Source organism: Somniosus microcephalus, chromosome 2 (genome assembly GCF_052327205.1).
Source record: "Somniosus microcephalus isolate GS21.2 chromosome 2, FLI_Smic_1.0, whole genome shotgun sequence".
In the NCBI taxonomy this organism is placed as follows: domain Eukaryota; kingdom Metazoa; phylum Chordata; class Chondrichthyes; order Squaliformes; family Somniosidae; genus Somniosus; species Somniosus microcephalus.
In genome coordinates, this window is record NC_140988.1 from 214,591,239 (window position 1) to 214,610,895 (window position 19,657).

At 45.2% G+C, this 19,657-nt stretch overlaps 1 protein-coding gene across 5 annotated transcripts in view; it reads right to left on the reverse strand.

The window, feature by feature from the left end:
• The window catches only part of apbb2b (amyloid beta (A4) precursor protein-binding, family B, member 2b), a 449,372-nt gene that overhangs the window by 295,167 nt on the left and 134,548 nt on the right, over positions 1-19,657 (reverse strand). The gene's annotated exons all lie outside the window — the stretch shown is intronic.

Below are 19,657 nucleotides of genomic sequence, written 5' to 3' on the forward strand. Positions count from 1 at the left end.
CTTCCGTCCATCGGATGGCTCGCTCATACACGCTATGCAGCGACTCAGCATTGACTTTAAAGGGCCATTGCCTTCCTCAACGCGAAACACTTTCTTACTGACTATGGTGGCCGAATATTCACGCTTTCCCTTTGCTTTCCCCTGTCCCAATATGCTTACTTCCACAGTGATCAAATGCCTTGATCAAGTCTTTTCCCTTTGCGGTACGGCCAATTTCATCCACTCTGATCGGGGTCCCTCCTTCATGTCAAGCGAACTCAAAAGTTATCTCTCCCAACGGGGAATCGCCACAAGTAAAACACCGTACCATCCCATCGGTAACGGACAGGTTGAGAGATACAACGCTATCATTTGGAACGCTGTTCGTCTTGCGCGGAGGTCACGTAATCTACCAGACCAGCAGTGGGAAACTATTCTCCCTGACGCGTTGCATTCCATCAGGGGTCTCCTTTCTACTTCTACCAATGTCACACCTCATGAGCGCTTCTTCAGCTTCCAGCGTCGCTCCACCCATGGGACGTCTCTACCGTCATGGTTGGCAGCTCCTGGCCCCGTGCTGCTCCTAAGATTCGTCTGATCGTCAAAAACCGATCCTCTAGTCGACGAGTTAGAACTTATGGACGTCAACCCCATGTACGCCCACGTGCGGTACCTGGATGGCCAGGAGTCCACCATCTCGCTCCAGGACCTGGCTCCCTATCCAGCCGGTTCCACGGACCCGACTGATGGAGGGACCCGCGGGGATGAGGCCGACACTCTGCGCCCCCCCCGAGGATGACGCCCTACCTGGGACATCGAGGGATCTGCCGGCTGTCCCGCCGGATCCGTTCGGGGAGCTGAGCGCTCCCCGTGGGATGGCCACCACAGGCCAGGGCGCCGGTCAATCTCCGGCTAACCAACGGGATGAAGCCAGTTCTGCACCTGTGGGCACCCGCACCCGGAGTCACGATCTCCTCAGCCTCCCTCGGGTCGATCAACCAGCACGGATCAAGCGGCCCAGGGACCAAGACACAGTCCGGGGAGACGTGCCTTCTGGCCATAAACAAAAATCTAAAAGACTGCGGCTATTCGTGGTCTGCCTGATCCGTTAAGAGGAAGTTGTCGAATTTCCAAATCTTACAGGCAGGAAGAATGTTATAAATCTCAACATCATAAACTACTCATGAAATAACGCTGGACGGCCAACTGGTGGCGCCGTCCAACGAGTATAAATACTCGGGCGTTGGCCCCCAGCTTGCCAGGGACATTTTGTAAAGACAAGGGAGCTAGTGGATACAACTAGACTTCCATGTTCTGAAACAAGTTGATTAAAGCCTTGCTTTATGCTCAAACCAAGTGCGTAGTGAGTTTTATTACATCAGGTCACGACTCAGATTAGTGTACAGTTCCACAGGTGATTACAGCAGTCTCTGGTACTATGTCCAAGCGAGTTATGCACAAGCACGGATTAAAAGCGTTAGGAGATTATTCTGTTATTGCACCATTATAACTGAACCTGATGCTGTCCTCACACAGTGTTCACACAAATACACCTTCACTAGGGAATGTTGTATTGTGATGAGCGTCAGGAATTCTGGTCAATTTTTCCCTTCCCTATCATAAGCACGTTGATTACCATCACCCCACACCCACAGGCTGCCACCTGTACAGCTCCGGCAACTCTGGATAGGCTTGAGGCTACTCCAAAATGCTAGCTCCCATTTGAATGCATGGAGCAATCACACACACACAGGGCTGTCTCATAATTTACATCACTGGAAAGGCTCAGGAGAGGAAAGATCATCCTAAATATCAAGGGCTGGATTTTGCCAATGGGGAGCTTTTGGAGGCGGGACTCCCACTTGTCGGGTTTTAGTCCCGCCTCCATCGACTTCTGGCCAACCCACGCTATTTTCCCTTGATTGACCTCGTTAAGCCCACCCAGCAGGCTTAGCAGGCCATTTAAGTGGAAGCCGGTTACAGAGAACGTCAGCGTATGACGTTTCATCTGTCAAAATTTGACAGATGAATTGTCATCGTTTGACAGCTCTGTGAAGCTGTCAAACACTGACATTCTCTGTAGTTTGATGAGTTCTTGAATTCAAGACTCATCAAACTTCTTTCTTTAGCAGAAATTAAATGGTTGCTGCATTGGAGAATGCAGCAGCCATCTGTCATCTCTGAAACTGAGTTGCGAGACTCTCCGCATCCCCAAATCTTGAAGCCTGCAGAAAGAAACAAAGGTAAGTAAACAGATGAATACGTGGCTAGAGGAATGGTGCAATGGGGAGGGATTCAAATTCCTGGGACATTGGAACCGGTTCTGGGGGAGGTGGGACCAGTACAAACCGGACGGTTTGCACCTGGGCAGGACTGGGACCGATGTCCAAGGGGGAGTGTTTGCTAGTGCTCTGGGGGAGGGTTTAAACTGAAATGGCAGGGGGTTGGGAACCTGAGCAGGGAGACAGAGGAAAGGGAAACAAGGATAGAAGCGAAAGAATGGGAGGAGAAAAACAAAGGTGGCAGTCAGAGAAATCAAGGGTTTAAATCAAACATGGCCACAGTAAATAATAATTCTAAAAGGTGTAAGAGTGTTAAAAAAAAACAAGCCTGAAGGCCTTGTGTCTTAATGCAAGGAGCATTCGTAATAAGGTGGATGAATTAGCTGCGCAAATAGATGTAAATGGATATGATATGATTGGGATTACGGAAACACGGCTCCAGGGTGACCAAGGCTGGGAACTCAACATCCAAGGGTATTCAATATTCAGCAAAGATAGGCAAAAAGGAAAAGGAAGTGGGGTAACATTGCTGGTTAAAGAGGGGATTAACACAATTGAAAGGAAGGATATTAGCTCTGATGATGTGGAATCTGTATGGGTAGAACGGAGAAATACCAAGGAGCAGAAAACGTTAGTGGGAGTGGTATACAGACCTCCAAACAGTAATGCGGAGGTTGGCATTAAACGGGAAATTAGAGACACGTGCAATAAGGGCACAGGTTACTTTAACCTACATATAGATTGGGCTAACCAGGGCTAACAAATTAGTAACAATACTGTGGAGGAGGAATTCCTGGAGTGTATACGAGATGGTTTCCTGGACCAATATGTCGAGGAACCAACTAGAGATCAGGCCATCTTAGACTGGGTATTATGTAATAAGGATTAATTAGCAATCTTGTTGTGCGAGGCCCCTTGGGTCGGAGCGATCATAATATGATAGAATTCTTCATTAAGATGGAGAGTGAAGTAGTTGGCTCAGAGACTAGGGTCCTGAATTTAAATAAAGGAACATAAGATGCTATGAGGCGCGAAATGGGTAGGATTGATTGGGGAATGTTACTCAAAGGGTTGACGGTGGATAGGCAATGGCAAACATTCAAAGATCGCATGGATTAACTACAGAATTTGTTCATCCCTCTTTGGCATAAAAATAAAACAAAAAAGGTGACTCACCGGTGGCTAACAAGGGAAATTAGGGACAGCATAAGATCCAAGGAAAAGACAAATAAATTGGCCAGAAAAAGCAGTAAACCTGAGGATTGGGAGCAGTTTAGGATTCAGCAAAGGAGGACAAAGGGATTAATTAAGAGGGGGAAAATAGAGTATGAGAGTAAGCTTGCAGGGAACATAAAAACTGACTGTAAAAGCTTTTATAGATATGTGAAGAGAAAAAGACTGGTGAAGTCAAGCGTAGGTCCCTTGCAGTTAGAATCAGGGGAATTTATAATGGGGAACAAAGAAATGGCAGACCAATTAAATACATACTTTGGTGCTGTCTTCACAAAGGAGGACACAAATAACCTCCCAGAGATGTCAGGGAACATAGGGTCTAATGAAAGGGAGGAACAGATAGAAATCAGTATTTGTAGAGAAATGGTGTTAGGGAAATTGACGGGATTGAAGGCCAATAAATCCCCAGGGCCTGATAATCTACATCCTAGGGTACTTAAGGAAGTGGCCCTAGAAATAGTAGATGCACTGCTGGTCATCGTCCAAAATTCGATAGAATCTGGAACAGTTCCCATGGATTGGAGGGTAGCTAATGTTACCCCACTATTCAAAAAAGGTGGTAGTGAGAAAACGGGGAATTACAGACCGGTAAGCCTGACATCTGTACTGGGGAAAATGCTAGAGTCCATTATAAAAGATGTAATAGCAGAGCACTTGGAAAACAGTGACAGGATTGGACATAGTCAACATGGATTTACAAAAGATAAATTGTGCTCGACTAATCTACTGGAATTTTTTGAGGATGTAACTGGTAGAATAGATAAGGGAGAACCAGTGGATGTGGTGTATTTGGACTTTCAGAAGGCTTTCGATAAGGTCCCGCATAAGAGATTAGCGTATAAAGTTAAGGTACATGGGATTGGGGGCAAGGTACTGACTTGGATAAAGAACTGGTTAGCAGACAGGAAGCCAAGAGTTGGAATAAACGGGTCTTTTTCCAAGTGGCAGGCAGTGACTAGTGGGGTACCGCAGGGATCGGTCCTCGGACCTCAGCTATTCACAATATATATAAATGATCTAGACAAGGGAACTAGATGTAATATCTCCAAGTTTGCAGACGACACAAAGCTGGGTGGGCGTGTGTGCTGTGAGGAGGATGCCGAGAAACTCCAGTATGATTTGGATAGGTTGGGTGATTGGGCAGAAGCATGGCAGATGCAGTATAATGTGGATAAATGTGAGGTTATCCACTTTGGTGGCAAAAACAGGAAGGCAGATTATTATCTGAATGGCAATAGATTGGGAGAAGGGGAAGTGCAACGAGACCTGGGTGTCCTTGTGCACCAGTCACTGAAGGTAAACATGCAGGTGCAGCAGGCGGTTAAGAAGGCAAATGGTATGTTGGCCTTCATAGTGAGTGGGTTTGAGTACAGGAGCAAGGATGTCTTGCTGCAGTTGTACAGGGCCTTGGTGAGACCACGCCTTGGGTATTGTGTGCAGTTTTGGTTGCCTTATCTGAGGAAGGATGTTCTTGCCATGGAGGGAGTGCAGCGAAGATTCACCAGACTGATACCTGGGATGGCAGGAATGACGTATGAGGAGAGATTGGGTCGATTGGGCTTATACTCGCTGGAGTTTAGAAGAATGAGAGGGGATCTCATTGAAACTTATAAAATTCTAACAGGAGTGGACAGACTGGATGCAGGAAGGATGTTCCCGATGGCCGGGGAGTCCAGAACCAGGGGTCACAGTCTAAGGATAAGGGGTAAGCCATTTAAGACAGAGATGAGGAATTTCTTCACCCAGAGAGTGGTGAACCTGTGGAATTCTCTACCACAGAAGGCAGTGGAGGCCAATTCATTAAATATATTCAAGAAGGGGTTGGATATATTTCTTAAGCCTAAAGGGATCAAGGGATATGGGGAGAAGGCAGGGACAGGGTACTGAATTTGGATGATGAGTCATGATCTCATTAAATGGCGTAGTAGGCTCGAGGGGCCGAATGGCCTACTCCTGCTCCTATCTTCTATGTTTCTATCACTTTCCACTTACCTCACATACTCACCTCTCCACACTTGCACCCATCACTTACCTTCACAGTGCACTTTTGCACCCCTCCGACTCCCACAGACCCACTGCTCGCCTCAGTGACCCTGGCGGGGTTCGCAGCATTCGGGAAGCCCGCACTTGTGTGGGTAAAATGGGGATAATCCTCTTATGTGCCTGTTAACTACAGTTAAGTGGCTGTAATCCCTTTCACGCCTCCAAGAAGACGGGACCCGGCGCGGGTCATCTACACGCCTCCTGGCAAGATGGCACGGAGGCGGGTTGAGGGCTGGATGGGCACATGCCCCCAGATTCTGCCATTTTCCCAGCAGTCCCGCCTCCCCAGAGCTGGCAAGATCGCGCCTCAAGTCTCCAGGAACTGAAAAACAGACTGCAAAAATAAGAGCATCTCCTGAAGTGTGAGACATTGGGCTGGATTTTGTGAATGGAAGTGAGTTGGAGGCGGGACTGCTGCTTGTCGTGTCCATGTCCCGCCTCCATCCTCGCCTGGCCAATCAGAGGGATTTGCCCCTGATTGAGCTCATTAAGCCCGCCCTGCGGGCTCAGCAGGCCAATTAGGGAGGAAGTCACCGACAGATCACGTCAACGTCAGACGTGCTATCCGTCAAGGCTTCTTGAAAGAAGAAATGAGAGTGTTTGACAGCTCTGTGAAGTTGTCAAACACTGCCATTCTCTTTAGTTTGATGAGACTTTGTAGTGAGGACTCATCAAACCTTTCAACTTTGTAAATTTCACATGTCTGTAGGATCGGAGGATCCAACAGCCATTATGTGAAATTGACAAGGAGAATGTCGGCTCTCCCCATCCAGCGCGGCTAAAGGCTGTAGAAAGAAAACAAGGTAAGTGCACACTTTTTTAAACTCATCACTCACCTTACATACTTACCACTCCACACTTGCACCCATCACTCACCTCTACACCTTACTTACTTCCAGGTGCCTCCAACCACTGCAGACCTCTTCCACATCTCCTCCAACCCGGCGGAATTCTCCAAGGTTGGGAAGCCTTCACCCGAGAAGGTAAAATGGCACAAATCCTTTTTTCTGCCTGTTAACTAACTGTTGACAGGCAGTTAAAATGATTAAATGCCTTTCCCGCCTCCAGGAGACAGGACCCGAAACTGCACATCCTCCCGCCTGCTGGCCAAAGGGCACAGAGGCGGGATGGGGGCGGGTTTGCCATCCGCCCCCACTTTCTCCGATTTTACCGGCTGTCCCGCCTCCATGCCCGCCTCCTCGGGGCTTGGAAAATCCAGCCCATGGAGTCTATTTAAAATAGTGATAGAGGAGTACCTCAGACCGAAAGTACTCCATACAGACTTTCCTCATTTACAAAGTATTCCCCATAGCCTTTACTTGAAGTACAAGTCTAAAGGACGCAAATTTAAAACATGTATTTATAAAAACAGATTTCAGGGCAGGGCATCCTTCACCTCCTGGAAACCTTACAAGTGCATTCTGCTCGGACAGTGCAAGGCCAGCAGCCCATGGTACTTCTTTTAGAGGGCTGGTAACAGTATGATTTGGAAAAAAAAGCTTTATGCTGTGCATGCCATTTTATACACTACTGCTGCCAAAGCAAATACAGTAATGCAAAATAAATACATTTAATGTTGGGAACAGCTACTCTCCTGTATCTGACTGCACTCTATCAAGCACTCCAAACTCAGCATTAAACAGTAGAAGTCTTTATAAAAGCTAAGTTACCAGACTAGTTAGTTAGTCAAATTACCAGCTCTCAGATTGTTAGAGCCCAATTAAGACTTCTAACATCACACTTTTATACCAAATGCAGCATTCTGTCTGCTCAAAGTTGTTAATACTTGCTCTACTTTGCTTATTCCTGCAGCATTAACAGCCAACAGCATTTTATGGGACAGCCTCGGATGAAAAGTAAACACTAGGCCCACAGCTAAACTCCTCACGACTCCCTAGTGAGAGGAACATTTTCAACCAAAACATTAATATCACAACTATTAAAAGGAATATGTCATTTGGAAGCACTGAAAGATCAGGGAAGCAGCGGGGATGAGACAGTGCAGCACTTCAGGAGGCATCAAAGAAAGTTCAACTCAGTGGCACACATCATTTTGCCAGTAAAAAGTTGGAGTTCAGTTTTCCAATTGCCCAGTTATTTCAGCAATGGAATCATCAACAAAGCAAAATAAAATCAACATAAAACGAATGTTACTCCTTTTATGCCTTTACTTATTCCATCTGTTCACATGACGTAATTACAAAAAAAATACATAATCCCATGTGCAATTCATTTTATAGGTGCAGGGTAGGCAAATTTTTCTGCAGCTAACACAAATATTTTTGGATGTATGTGTGTGCATGGTTCTTAGTGTCTCCCCGATGGCTCAGCGGGTTTACACACTAAGCAGTTGAGCCACGTAAACGGTCATTTTCTAAAACCCGCTGCTCTGATGCAGGACATTGCGACTGCTATCTAAGCTTCCCATCACAGAATCTCGAGTAAGGGAACAAAGGAAATGTCATGCCAAAGAGACCTAAGGAGAATTGCCCATACCTGCCATTATGCCAGTAACCTCATCTGCAGGCCCAGGCCTCTTCAGATTCAGGTTCAGCTGGGAGGCAGCTGCAAACCTGTGCCATCTGCTGCAAGGAGACGTGCAGCCACAATAGGGCCGGTCCTGTCAGTGCCAGTCAAGGCCACCATCTCCCGGAGATTCTCTCTCTCTGTCTCCTTCTGGTCTAACGTAGGGATCATCTGCAGTATCAACCAGTGCGCTGCCACAGATGCGTTAAACAAGTGGCTGCTGCACTGTTTCAGGGCCAGCACTTTCATCTGCTTTTTCTCAAAATAACAGAATAGAATGCAGGTGCAGGTGGCCTATTTCAGCCTCTTAGTGCACTTGCTAAAGTACAGGGTTATTAATATCTTCAATGCACAAAGTCCCTGCTCTTCCTCTAACACCCACCATTTGCTCATCTGTTGAGTTAACATTACCATGGTACCTTTCCTCAGGTCTACCTTCATCATCCACATTTGCAGCCAGGACCTCTGGGTGTTTCAGAACACAATCAGCGTGCCAGGCAACTCTTCCTGGGACATTGGAACCGGTTCTGGGGGAGATGGGACCAGTACGAACTGGACGGTTTGCACCTGGGCAGGACCAGGACTGATGTTCTAGCGGGAGTGTTTGCTAGTGCTGTTGGGGAGGGTTTAAGCTAAAATGGCAGGGGGTTGGGAACCTGTGCAGGGAGAGAGAGGAAAGGGAAGCAAGGATAGAAGTAAAAGACAGGAAGGAGAAAAGCAAAAGTGGAAGGCAGAGAAATCAAGGGTGTAAATCAAACAGGGCCACAGTAAATAATAATTCTAAAAGGACTAAGAGTATTAAAAAAACAAGTTGAAGGCTTTGTGTCTTAATGCGAGGAGCATTCGTAACAAGGTGGATGAATTAGCTGCGCAAATAGATGTAAACGGATATGATATGATTGGGATTACGGAGGCATGGATCCAGGGTGACCAAGGCTGGGAACTCAACATCCAGGGATATTCAATATTCAGGAAGGACAGGCAAAAAGGAAAAGGAGGTGGGGTAGCATTGCTGGTTAAAGAAGAGATTAGCACAATAGTAAGGAAGGATATTAGCTCTGATGATGTGGAATCTGTATTGGTAGAGCCCAAAAATACCAAGGGGCAGAAAACGTTAGTGGGATTTTTATACAGACCCCCCAAACAGTAATGCGGAGGTTGGGGATGGCATTAAAAGGGAAATTAGAGAAGCGTGCAATAAGGGCACAGCAGTCATCATGGCTGACTTTAATCTACATATAGATTGGGCTAACCAAATTAGTAACAATACTTTGGAGGAGAAATTCCTGGAGTGTTTAAGGGATGGTTTCCTGGACCAATATGTCGAGGAACCAACCAGAGATCAGGCCATCTTAGACTGGGTATTATGTAATGAAAAAGGATTAATTAGCAATCTTGTTGTACGAGGCCCCTTGGGTCAGAGCGATCATAATATGATAGATTTCTTCATTAAGATGGAGAGTGAATTAGTTGACTCAGAGACTAGGGTCCTAAATTTAAATAAAGGAAACTACGATGGTCTGAGGCACGAGTTGGCTAGGATGGATTGGGGAATGTCACTCAAAGGGTTGACGGTGGATAGGCAATGGCAAACATTCAAAGACTGCATGGGTGAACTACAGAATTTTTTCATCCCAGTTTGGCATAAAAATAAAACAAAAAAGGTGACTCAACCATGGCTCACAAGGGAAATTAGGGATAGCATAAGATCCAAGGAGAAGACATATAAATTGGCCAGAAAAAGCAGTAATCCTGAGGATTGGGAGCAGTTTAGGATTCAACAAAGGAGGACAAAGGGATTAATTAAGAGAGGGAAAATAGAATGAGAGAGTAAGCTTGCAGGGAACATAAAAACTGACTAAAAACTTTTATAGATATGTGAAGAGAAACAGATTGGTGAAATCAAGCGTAGGTCCCTTGCGATCAGAATCAGGGGAATTTATAATGGGGAACAAAGAAATGGCAGACCAATTAAATACATATTTTGGTTCTGTCTTCACAAAGGAGGACACAAATAACCTCCCAGAGATGTCGGGGAACATAGGGTCTGATGAAAGGGAGGAACTGAAAGAAATCAGTATTTGTAGGGAAATGGTGTTAGGGAAATTGATGGGATTGAAGGCCGATAAATCCCCAGGGCCTGATAATCTACATCCTAGTGTACTTAAGGAAGTGGCCCTAGAAATAGTAGATGCATTGCTGATCATCTTCCAACATTCGATGGAATCTGGAACAGTACCCATGGATTGGAGGGTAGCTAATGTAACCCCACTATTCAAAAAAGGTGGTAGAGAGAAAACGGGGAATTACAGACCAGTAAGCCTGACATCGGTAGTGGGGAAAATGCTAGAGTCCATTATAAAAGATGTAATAGCAGAGCACTTGGAAAACAGTGACAGGATCAGATAAAGTCAACATGGATTTACAAAAGGTAAATCGTGCTTGACTAATCTACTGGAATTTTTTGAGGATGTAACTGGTAAAATAGATAAGGGAGAACCAGTGGATGTGGTGTATTTGGACTTTCAGAAGGCTTTAGCTAAGGTCCCGCATAAGAGATTAGCGTGTAAAGTTAAGGCACATGGGATTGGGGGCAAGGTATTGACTTGGATAGAGAACTGGTTGGCAGACAGACAGCAAAGAGTTGGAATAAACGGGTCTTTTTCCGAGTGGCAGGCAGTGACTAGTGGGGTACCGCAGGGATCGGTCCTTGGACCCCAGCGATTCACAATATATATTAATGATCTAGACAAGGGAACTAGATGTAATATCTCCAAATTTGCAGACAGCACAAAGCTGGGTGGGCGTGTGTGCTGTGAGGAGGATGCCGAGAAACTCCAGGATGATTTGGATAGGTTGGGTGATTGGGCAAAAGCATGGCAGATGCAATATAACGTGAATAAATGCGAGGTTATCCACTTTGGTGGCAAAAACAGGAAGGCAGTATAATGGGAGAAGGGGAAGTGCAATGAGACCTGGGTGTCCTTGTGCACCAGTCGCTGAAGGTAAGCATGCAGGTGCAGCAGGCGGTTAAGAAGGCAAATGGCATGTTGGCCTTCGTAGCGAAAGGGTTTGAGTACAGGAACAAGGATGTCTTGCTGCAGTTATACAGGGCCTTGGTGAGACCACATCTTGAGTATTGTGTGCAGTTTTGGTCACCTTATCTGAGGAAGGATGTTCTTGCCATGGAAGGAGTTCAGCGAAGATTCACCAGGCTGATACCTGGGATGGCAGGAATGACGTATGAGGAGAGATTGGGTCGATTGGGCTTGTACTCGCTGGAGTTTAGAAGAATGAGAGGGGATCTCATTGAAACTTATAAAATTCTGACAGGACTGGACAGACTAGATGCAGGAAGGATGTTCCCGATGGTCGGGGAGTCTAGAACCAGGGGTCACAGTCTAAGGATAAGGGGTAGGCCATTTAGGACAGAAATGAGGAGGAATTTCTTCACCCAGGGAGTGGTGAACCTGTGGAATTCTCTACCACAGAAGGCAGTAGAGGCCAATACATTAAATATATTCAAGAAGGAGTTGGATATATTTCTTAAGGCTAAAGGGATCAAGGGGTATGGGGAGAAAACAGGGACCGGGTACTGAATTTGGATGATCAGCCATGATCACATTGAATGGTGGAGCAGGCTCGAGGGGCCGAATGGCCTACTCCTGCTCCTATCTTCTATGTTTCTATGTTCATTTCTATCTGCGCTATTAATTCATCTATTTTGTTGCGAATGCTTCGCGCATTCAGATACCGTGCCTTTAGCTTTGACTTATTTCTATTATTCCCTGGTGTCACCTTAGTCACTGGTGCCTTATTACCTTTGTTAAGTCTCTCTGTCTCTTCCTGATCCACTCTGCTTATTTTTACCCCAAACTCTACTCTGCTCTAGAGCCTTGACATTTCTCTCGCTGCTTTTAATTTACTCTCTATGAATCCTCCCCCCCCGCCACCCCCATCATTAGTTTAAAGCCCTGTCTACTGCCCTAGTTATTTGGTTCGCCAGGACACTGGTCCCAGCCCGGTTTAAGTGAAGCCCGTCCCAACAGAACAGCTCCCTCTTTCCCCAGTACTGGTGCCAGTGCCCCATGAACTGAAACCCCCTCCTCCCACACCACTCGAGCCTCGCATTTAAACATCTAATCTGTTTGTCCCTATGCAAATTTGCGTGTGGCTCAGGTAACAATCCAGAGATAATTACCTTTGAGGTTCTGCTTTTTAATTTGAATCCTAGCTCCTCAAACTCGGTCAGCAGAACCTCATTCCTAGTTCTACACCTATGTCGTTGGTTCCTACATGGACCACGACAACTGGATCGTCCACCTCCCACTCCATGTTCTCCAGCCGCAAGGAGATGTCTTTAACCCTGGCACCAGGCAGGCAACACAACCTTTGGAACTCTCGGTCACGGCTGCAAAGAACATATCTATCCCCCTGACTATACTGTCTCCTACCACAACTACATTCCCTAATATTAACCAGGATAAAATTAGTATGAATGGTTTGGAGGGAGCAGAATTCTTAAAATGCATTCAGGAGAACTTTTTTAGCCAGTATGTAGCCAGCCCAACAAGAGAGGGGCGGTTCTGGACCTAGTTTTAGGGAATGAAGCTGGGCAGGTGGAAAGGGTATCAGTGGGAGAGCATATTGGTGGTAGTGATCATAATTCAGTTAGATTTAACGTAGTTATGGAAAAGGACAAGGATAGACCAGGAATATAGTGGACTAGAGACAGAAACTTGAAGGTAAATCAGTGTCAGAGTAGTGGGAGGCATTCAAGGAGGAGATAGTCAGGGTTCAGAGCAAATATATTCCCTTAAGGAAAAAGGGTGGAACTAACAAATCTAGAGCTCCCTGGATGTCAAAAGGCATACAGGGAAGGATAAAGAAAAAAAGGGAAGCTTTTGACAGGTACCGAGGGCTCAATACTAGAAACTCCAGAGGAGTATAGAAAGTGCAGGGATGAAATTAAAAAGGAAATTAGGAAAGCAAAGAGAGGGCATGCAAAAATATTGGCAAGTAAAATCAAGGAAAACCCAAGTATGTTTTATAAATACATTAAGAGCAAGAGGATAACTAAAGAAAGAGTAGGGCCCATTAGGGACCATAATGGTAACCTGTGTGGGGAAGCGGAAGACATGGGTATGGTTCTTAATGAATACTTTGCGTCTGTTTTCACAAAAGAGAGGAACGATGCAGAAATTGGAACCAGGGAGGAGGAGCGTGAAATATTACATGAAATAAGCATAGTGAAAGAGGAAGTATTAAGGGGTTTAGCATCTTTGAAAATGGAAATATCCACAGGCCCAGGTGAAATGTATCCCAGACTGTTAAGAGAAGTAAGAGAGGAAATAGCAGAGGCTCTGACCATCATTTTCCAATCCTCTCTGGCTACAGGTGTGGTACTGGAGGACTGCTAACATGGTATTGTTGTTTAAAAAGGGAGAAAGGGATAGACAGAGTAATTACATGCAGTCAGCCTAACCTCAGTGGTGGGAAAATTATTTGAAAAAATTCTGAGTGACAGGATAAATCTTCATTTAGAAAGACACGGATTAATCAGGAACAGTCAGCATGGATTTATTAAAGGAAGGTCATGTCTGACTAACTTGATTGAATTTTTTTGAGTAGGTAACAAGGAGGGTCGATGAGGGTAGTGCATTTGATGTAGTCTATATGGATTTTAGCAAAGCTTTTGATAAGGTCCCGTATGGCAAACTGGTCACAAAAGTAAAAGCCCATGGGATCCAAGGCAAAGTGGCAAGTTGGATCCGAAATTGGCTCAGAGGCAGGAAACAAAGGATAATGGTCAAAGGGTGTTTTTGTGACTGGAAGGCTGTTTCCAGTGGGGTTCCACAGGGCTCAGTACTGGGTCCTTTGCTTTTTGTGATATATATCAATGATTTGGACTTGAATGTAGAAAGTATGATTAAGAAGTGTGCAGATGATACAATAATTGGCCATGTGGTTGATAATGAAGAAGAAAGCTGCAGACTGCAGGAAGATACCAATGGACTGGTCAGGTGGGCAGAACAGTGGCAAATGGAATACAATCCGGAGAAGTGTGAGGTAATGCATTTGGGGAGGGCTAACACTATAAATGGCAGGACACTGAGAAGTGAAGATCAGAGGGACCTTGGAGTGCATGTCCACAGATCCCTAAAGGTAGCAGGACAGGTAGATAAGGTGGTTAAGGCGGCATACGGGATATTTTCCTTTATTAGCCGAGGCATAGAATATAAAAGCAGGGAGGTTATACTTGAACTGTATAAAGTACTAGTTAGGCCGCAGCTAGAATACTGCGTGCAGCTCTGGTCACCACATTACAGGAAGGATGTGATTGCACTAGAGCGGGTGCAGAGGAGATTTATGAGGATGTTGCCTGGGCTGGGGAATTTTAGCCATGAGGAAAGATTGGATAGGCTGTGGTTGTTTTCTTTGGAACAGAGGAGGCTGAGGGGAGACTTAATTGAGGTGTATAAAATTATGAGGGGTCTAGATAGAGTGGATAGGAAGGACCTATTTCCCTTAGCAGAGGGGTCGGTAACCAGGGAGCATAGATTTAAAGTCATTGGTAGGAGGCTTAGAGGGGATTTAAAAAGAAATGTTTTCACCCAGAGGGTGGTGGGGGTCTGGACCTCACTGCCTGAAAGGGTGATAGAGGCAGAAACCCTCATCACATTTAAAAAGTACTTGGATGTGTACTTGAAGTGCCGTAACCTACAAGGAAACGGACCAAGTGCTGGAAAGTGAGATTAGGCTGGCTAACTCTTTGTCGGCTGGCACGGATCATATGGGCCGAATGGCTTCCTTCTGTAAATTTCTATGATTCTATGATATATTCCCTTTCACTCCCTCACTTGAATGGTCTCCTGCACCATGGTGCCATGGTCAGCTGGCTCATCCATCCTGCAGGCTTTTTCGCCATCTACACAGGCAGCAAGAACCTCATACCTGTTGGACAAAGGCAAAGGCTGAGGCTCCTCCAGCACTGCACCTGGGGTCCCCTTACCTGCCTGAGTTGCAGTCACACCTTCCTGTCCCTGACCACTAACCAGACCTGTACCATTACCTAACCTAAGGGGTGTGACTGCCTCCTGAATAGGGTTGCAAAGGGGTGGAAAGTTTCCGGTAAATTTCCGGAAATTTTCCACGGGAAGTTTAGCTTGGGAATTTTGCCCAAAAAAGCACATGCTAGCATAATATTGTTTTTTTTTGTATTTCTTTCTTTTTTTTCCCCCCACAGGTCCTCTCTTAAAATTACTAACAGAGATGGAATCTTAATTATTAAGGAATTTCTTAATCAATATATGTTTATCTTCTTACTTGGCTTGTTTTAATAATTACAAGTTTTGTGTGTGACTGTGAACAAATGTGTCCTGATTGGTTGGATGAGTGGATGAGCGATTAGCTCCCTCTATTTGTAATATTTGCATATCGAATTGTGATTGGCCTGCAGGCATCTGTAAGACTGCTATAGTTTTTTTTAAGGTCCAGGTTAGGGGTCCTGAGGAAAGTCATTTTGTTTTCTGCTGATGTTGTGATGATGCAGTAAGTAAATCAGACTTTATCTATATATATATATAAAGTGGTCGATCTGTCTGTCTGTCTGTCCTTCTGTCTGTCTGTCCTCGGGTGTGCGTCTGTCCGGCTATGCGCTCGAAAGTTATACCGCGTACCTACGCGCGCGTTACCTCCGAAGAAAGCTTACGCTTCCGGGACGCTGGTAAGCGTATTTACTTTCCGGTCGGACGAAAATTGTTCGCGCCTTATGCAAAAAACCTTCAAAATTAAACTTATTATCTGCTAGTATTGATTGACTGACGTCAAGGTTCGACCAATCCTGTGCCGTCACGATTGACCAATCCTACAGTACGGTCCCCTGATGGTTGGCCAATCGGTGTGTGTGTGTGGGCGGGACTAATCGTTTTCATCTTGGGGATCTGGCAGCCATTGTTTCAGTGCTTGCAGCTTCAGGCTGAAACTACTTTGAAAGTTAGTATCTCTTTTAAAAATAACATAAGATTTACCAAAAACGTTTTATAAGTACTTTCACTTTCATCTTTCAAGGTATTAAAAAGGTAGAAATGTTGCCCGCCAGCAGATTCAGAGGGACACAGACAGGGCCCAAAGCCTGGCACTCGATTTAAACCGCCCAGCCCAAAACAGCCCTGGCAAAGCCGGGCTCCACCAGCTAGTACCAAATAAACCAGCTACTTGTTGAACTCTGTTGTCCTTCAATTTAAAATATACAAAATACACTATTGGTGATGTAGCATCGTGTGTGTACAGGTCATGCTTCCATCATATGGAGCATCAGCAAAAATGTACTCACCCTGTTGCAATCGTGCTGATCGACCGCAGTTCGACACAGAGACGAATGCCCTTTATTTCTCTGCATAGAACAATGCCACGTTTACCGTCGGATGTGTGGAAGCATTTTACCCCAGGCATTAAAGATGGAAAGACTGTGTACATGTGCAAACACTGTAGAAAGCCATATGTAAAGAATGCCACAAAGATGCAGTAGCATTTATCCAAATGCAACAACTTCACTCAAAGCTCACAGCAGTCAGCCCAGAGTTCCTCTGCTTCCATTCAAGAAGATGATGGTTCTCATTCAGCATCAGGCTCCTTATCATCAACAACTCCTGGCCCACTTGGAAGGTTCTTTGATACAATGGATAACCATAGCCAGAAGAATGCGGATGAGTGCCTTGCTCGAGGTGTATATGCAACAGGCTCACCCCTCATGCTCACAGCCAATGTGTACTGGAAGAGATTTTTCAATGTTATTCGCCCTGCATACTGTCCTCCCACCAGACATGCTTTGTCTACTTATTTGCTGGAGGCTGAGTATAACAGAATCCAAGGAAAGCTCAAAGAAACGATAGCGATGGCAGACTGTGTTGCAGTTATCTCAGATGGGTGGTCAAATGTACGAGGGGAGGGCATCATAAACTACATCGTCTCCACTCCTCTCCCAGTGTTCTTCAAGAGCACAGACACGAAGGACAACAGACACACAGGCACATACATTGCTGATGAGCTGAAAGCGGTCATCAACAATCTTGGATCACAAAAGGTCTTTGCAGTAGTTACTGACAATGCTGCGAATATGAAGGCTGCTTGGGCTCAAGTGGAGGAGGCCTACCCTCATATTACGTCTATTGGGTGCGCAGCTCATGGGCTTAACCTGCTCCTCAAGGACATCATGGGTTTGAGAACCATGGAAGCACTGTACAAGAGAGCCAAGCAAGTTGTTAAGTATGTCAGGGGAAATAGGTAGTTGCAGCAACCTACAACTCCAAGCAAATGACAAAGAACAAGAACACCACACTGAAGCTGTTGGGAGACCAATACTTTCTGGAGAATAGATCAACAGCGCTTACAGTGTGATTTCTACCCTCTCACACCATCTCAATCTGGATGTGGGCAAAATTCTGGGAAGTCTGGCAAAGTTCTCTACCAAACAAGGTCTTTGGAATGGGGATGGGATATGGGAATCATGCAAGCATATCAGTGCACATACCTGGTGGAAGGGACTTTGTGCATCTGAGGCCCTGTCACCTATTGCATCGGTGATACTCCAAATCCCACCTTCATCAGCGGCCTCTGAACAAAACTGGTCACTTTTTGGGAATACGCATACAAAGGTGCGCAACAGGCTGACTAACAAGAGAGTGGAGAAACTGGTGGCTGTCCGGGCGAACCTACAACTTATTGAGCCAGATACAGAAGTGTCCACCACACAGCTAGACACTGACACAGAGGAGGAAATGGACACGTCAGAGCCAGAGTCAGAGAATCAGGAGGAGTAGAAGACTCAGAAGACTCATGAGTAGAAGACTCAAAGGGACAAAATAAGCTGACGCTCTTTTTATTTTATTTTAGATGGGTCTTTTTTGTGGGGGTTCAATAAAGTTCAAAATTATAACCTAAATAAAGTTTTGAAAGCCTGTTTTTATTTGTATGGAACAGTATGTCTATTTTGACGACAAAAATAATATAAGGGTCAGAGACAAAAACCATCAGTGTGCAAAAAAACTCAAAATTCCCATAAATTCCCAAAATTCCCAAAAATTCCCATGGAAAGTTTCCTCTTTTAAAAATTCCCAGAATTTTGCAACCCTACTCCTGAATCAAAGTGTCCAGGTAACACTCCCCACCCCTGATGCCCCACAATGTCTGCAGCTCAGACTCCAGTTCAAATACTCTGGGCTGAAGTTCCTCAAGATGCAGGCACTTACTGCAAATGTGGTTGTCCGGGATCACAATGCTCTCCACACACTCCCACATGCTACAGTTGCGGCACACCCATCTGCACTGCCTTCCCTATATGACCTTGTATTATTTAATTACATTTGTAATTCGGTAACTTAGTTTACAGTGTAGTTTCTTGACTACTTACTTGATCTAGATTAAGTTATGCGTACTGAAATTAAGTATCTACCTGTAACACAAAGCACAAGTAGTGTAGGCAAAAAGCAACAACTCCTTCCCCCTCTTCTCCGAATTCCCACTCTTTCCAAATTCCCAAATAAAACACTCTGTTCAAGTCCACTCCGTTTAATCCCACTCTGTGCAGATCCAGTGGCCACTGAATCAGCTGATGAGTTGACAACTTCAAATGTCAAGTCAAAGCTCCCAGCTGATTGAGTCATGTTCCCTTAACCACCAGCTTCTCTAAACTGCATTTTCACTACAGTCTCATCTTACGTATCAAAAGTGGCTATTTTGGTGAGAAAGAGACTTGCATTTATATAGTGCATTTCATGACCTCAGAACGTCCCAAAGCGCTTTACAGCCAATGAAGTATTTTTGAAGTGCAGTCACTGTTTTAATGTAGGAAATGCGACAGCCAATTTGCACACAGCAAGGTCCTACAAACAGCAATGTGATAATGACCAGATAATCTGTTTTTGTTATGTTGATTGAGGAATAAATATTGACCAGGACACTGGGGATAAATACCCTGCTCTTCTTCAAAATAGTGCCATGGGATCTTTTACATCCATCTGAGAGGGCAGTCGGGACCTTGGCTTAATGTCTCATCTGAAAGACGGCACCTCCAACAGTGCAGCACTCCCTCTGTACTGCACTGAAGTGTCAGCCTAGATTTTTGTGCTGAAGTCTCTGAAGTGGAACTTGAGCCCACAACCTTCTGACTCAGAGGCGAAAGTGCTATCCACTGAGTTACGGCTATGGATCATGGGCTCCTGATTCCTGTACAACTGTACCCAGCATGAGACATAACCATCAGAAGGTGAGAGGAGAAAACTAGAGACCAATGCATAGTGGACAGGTCTTGGAGCGATGACACAGCCATACATTCTTGCAGACCTACAGGAAGCACGAAGATGCGGCACCTAATATTAGTATTTGGCAGAGCCTGCAGCTGTAGCTGAACCATTAGGTTCCTTGCATACTCAGCATTTCTGTGTGCCTTCTTTGTACAATCCACTGCATGCCAGGATCATAAAATCTGCCTGTGACAAATTTAAGTTGTATTTTAATGTGATGCTCCTCATAGGAAACATAAGTAAAACAGATGCTGTATTTTTGAAATTAAATTCAAACCACAAAACGTTCCA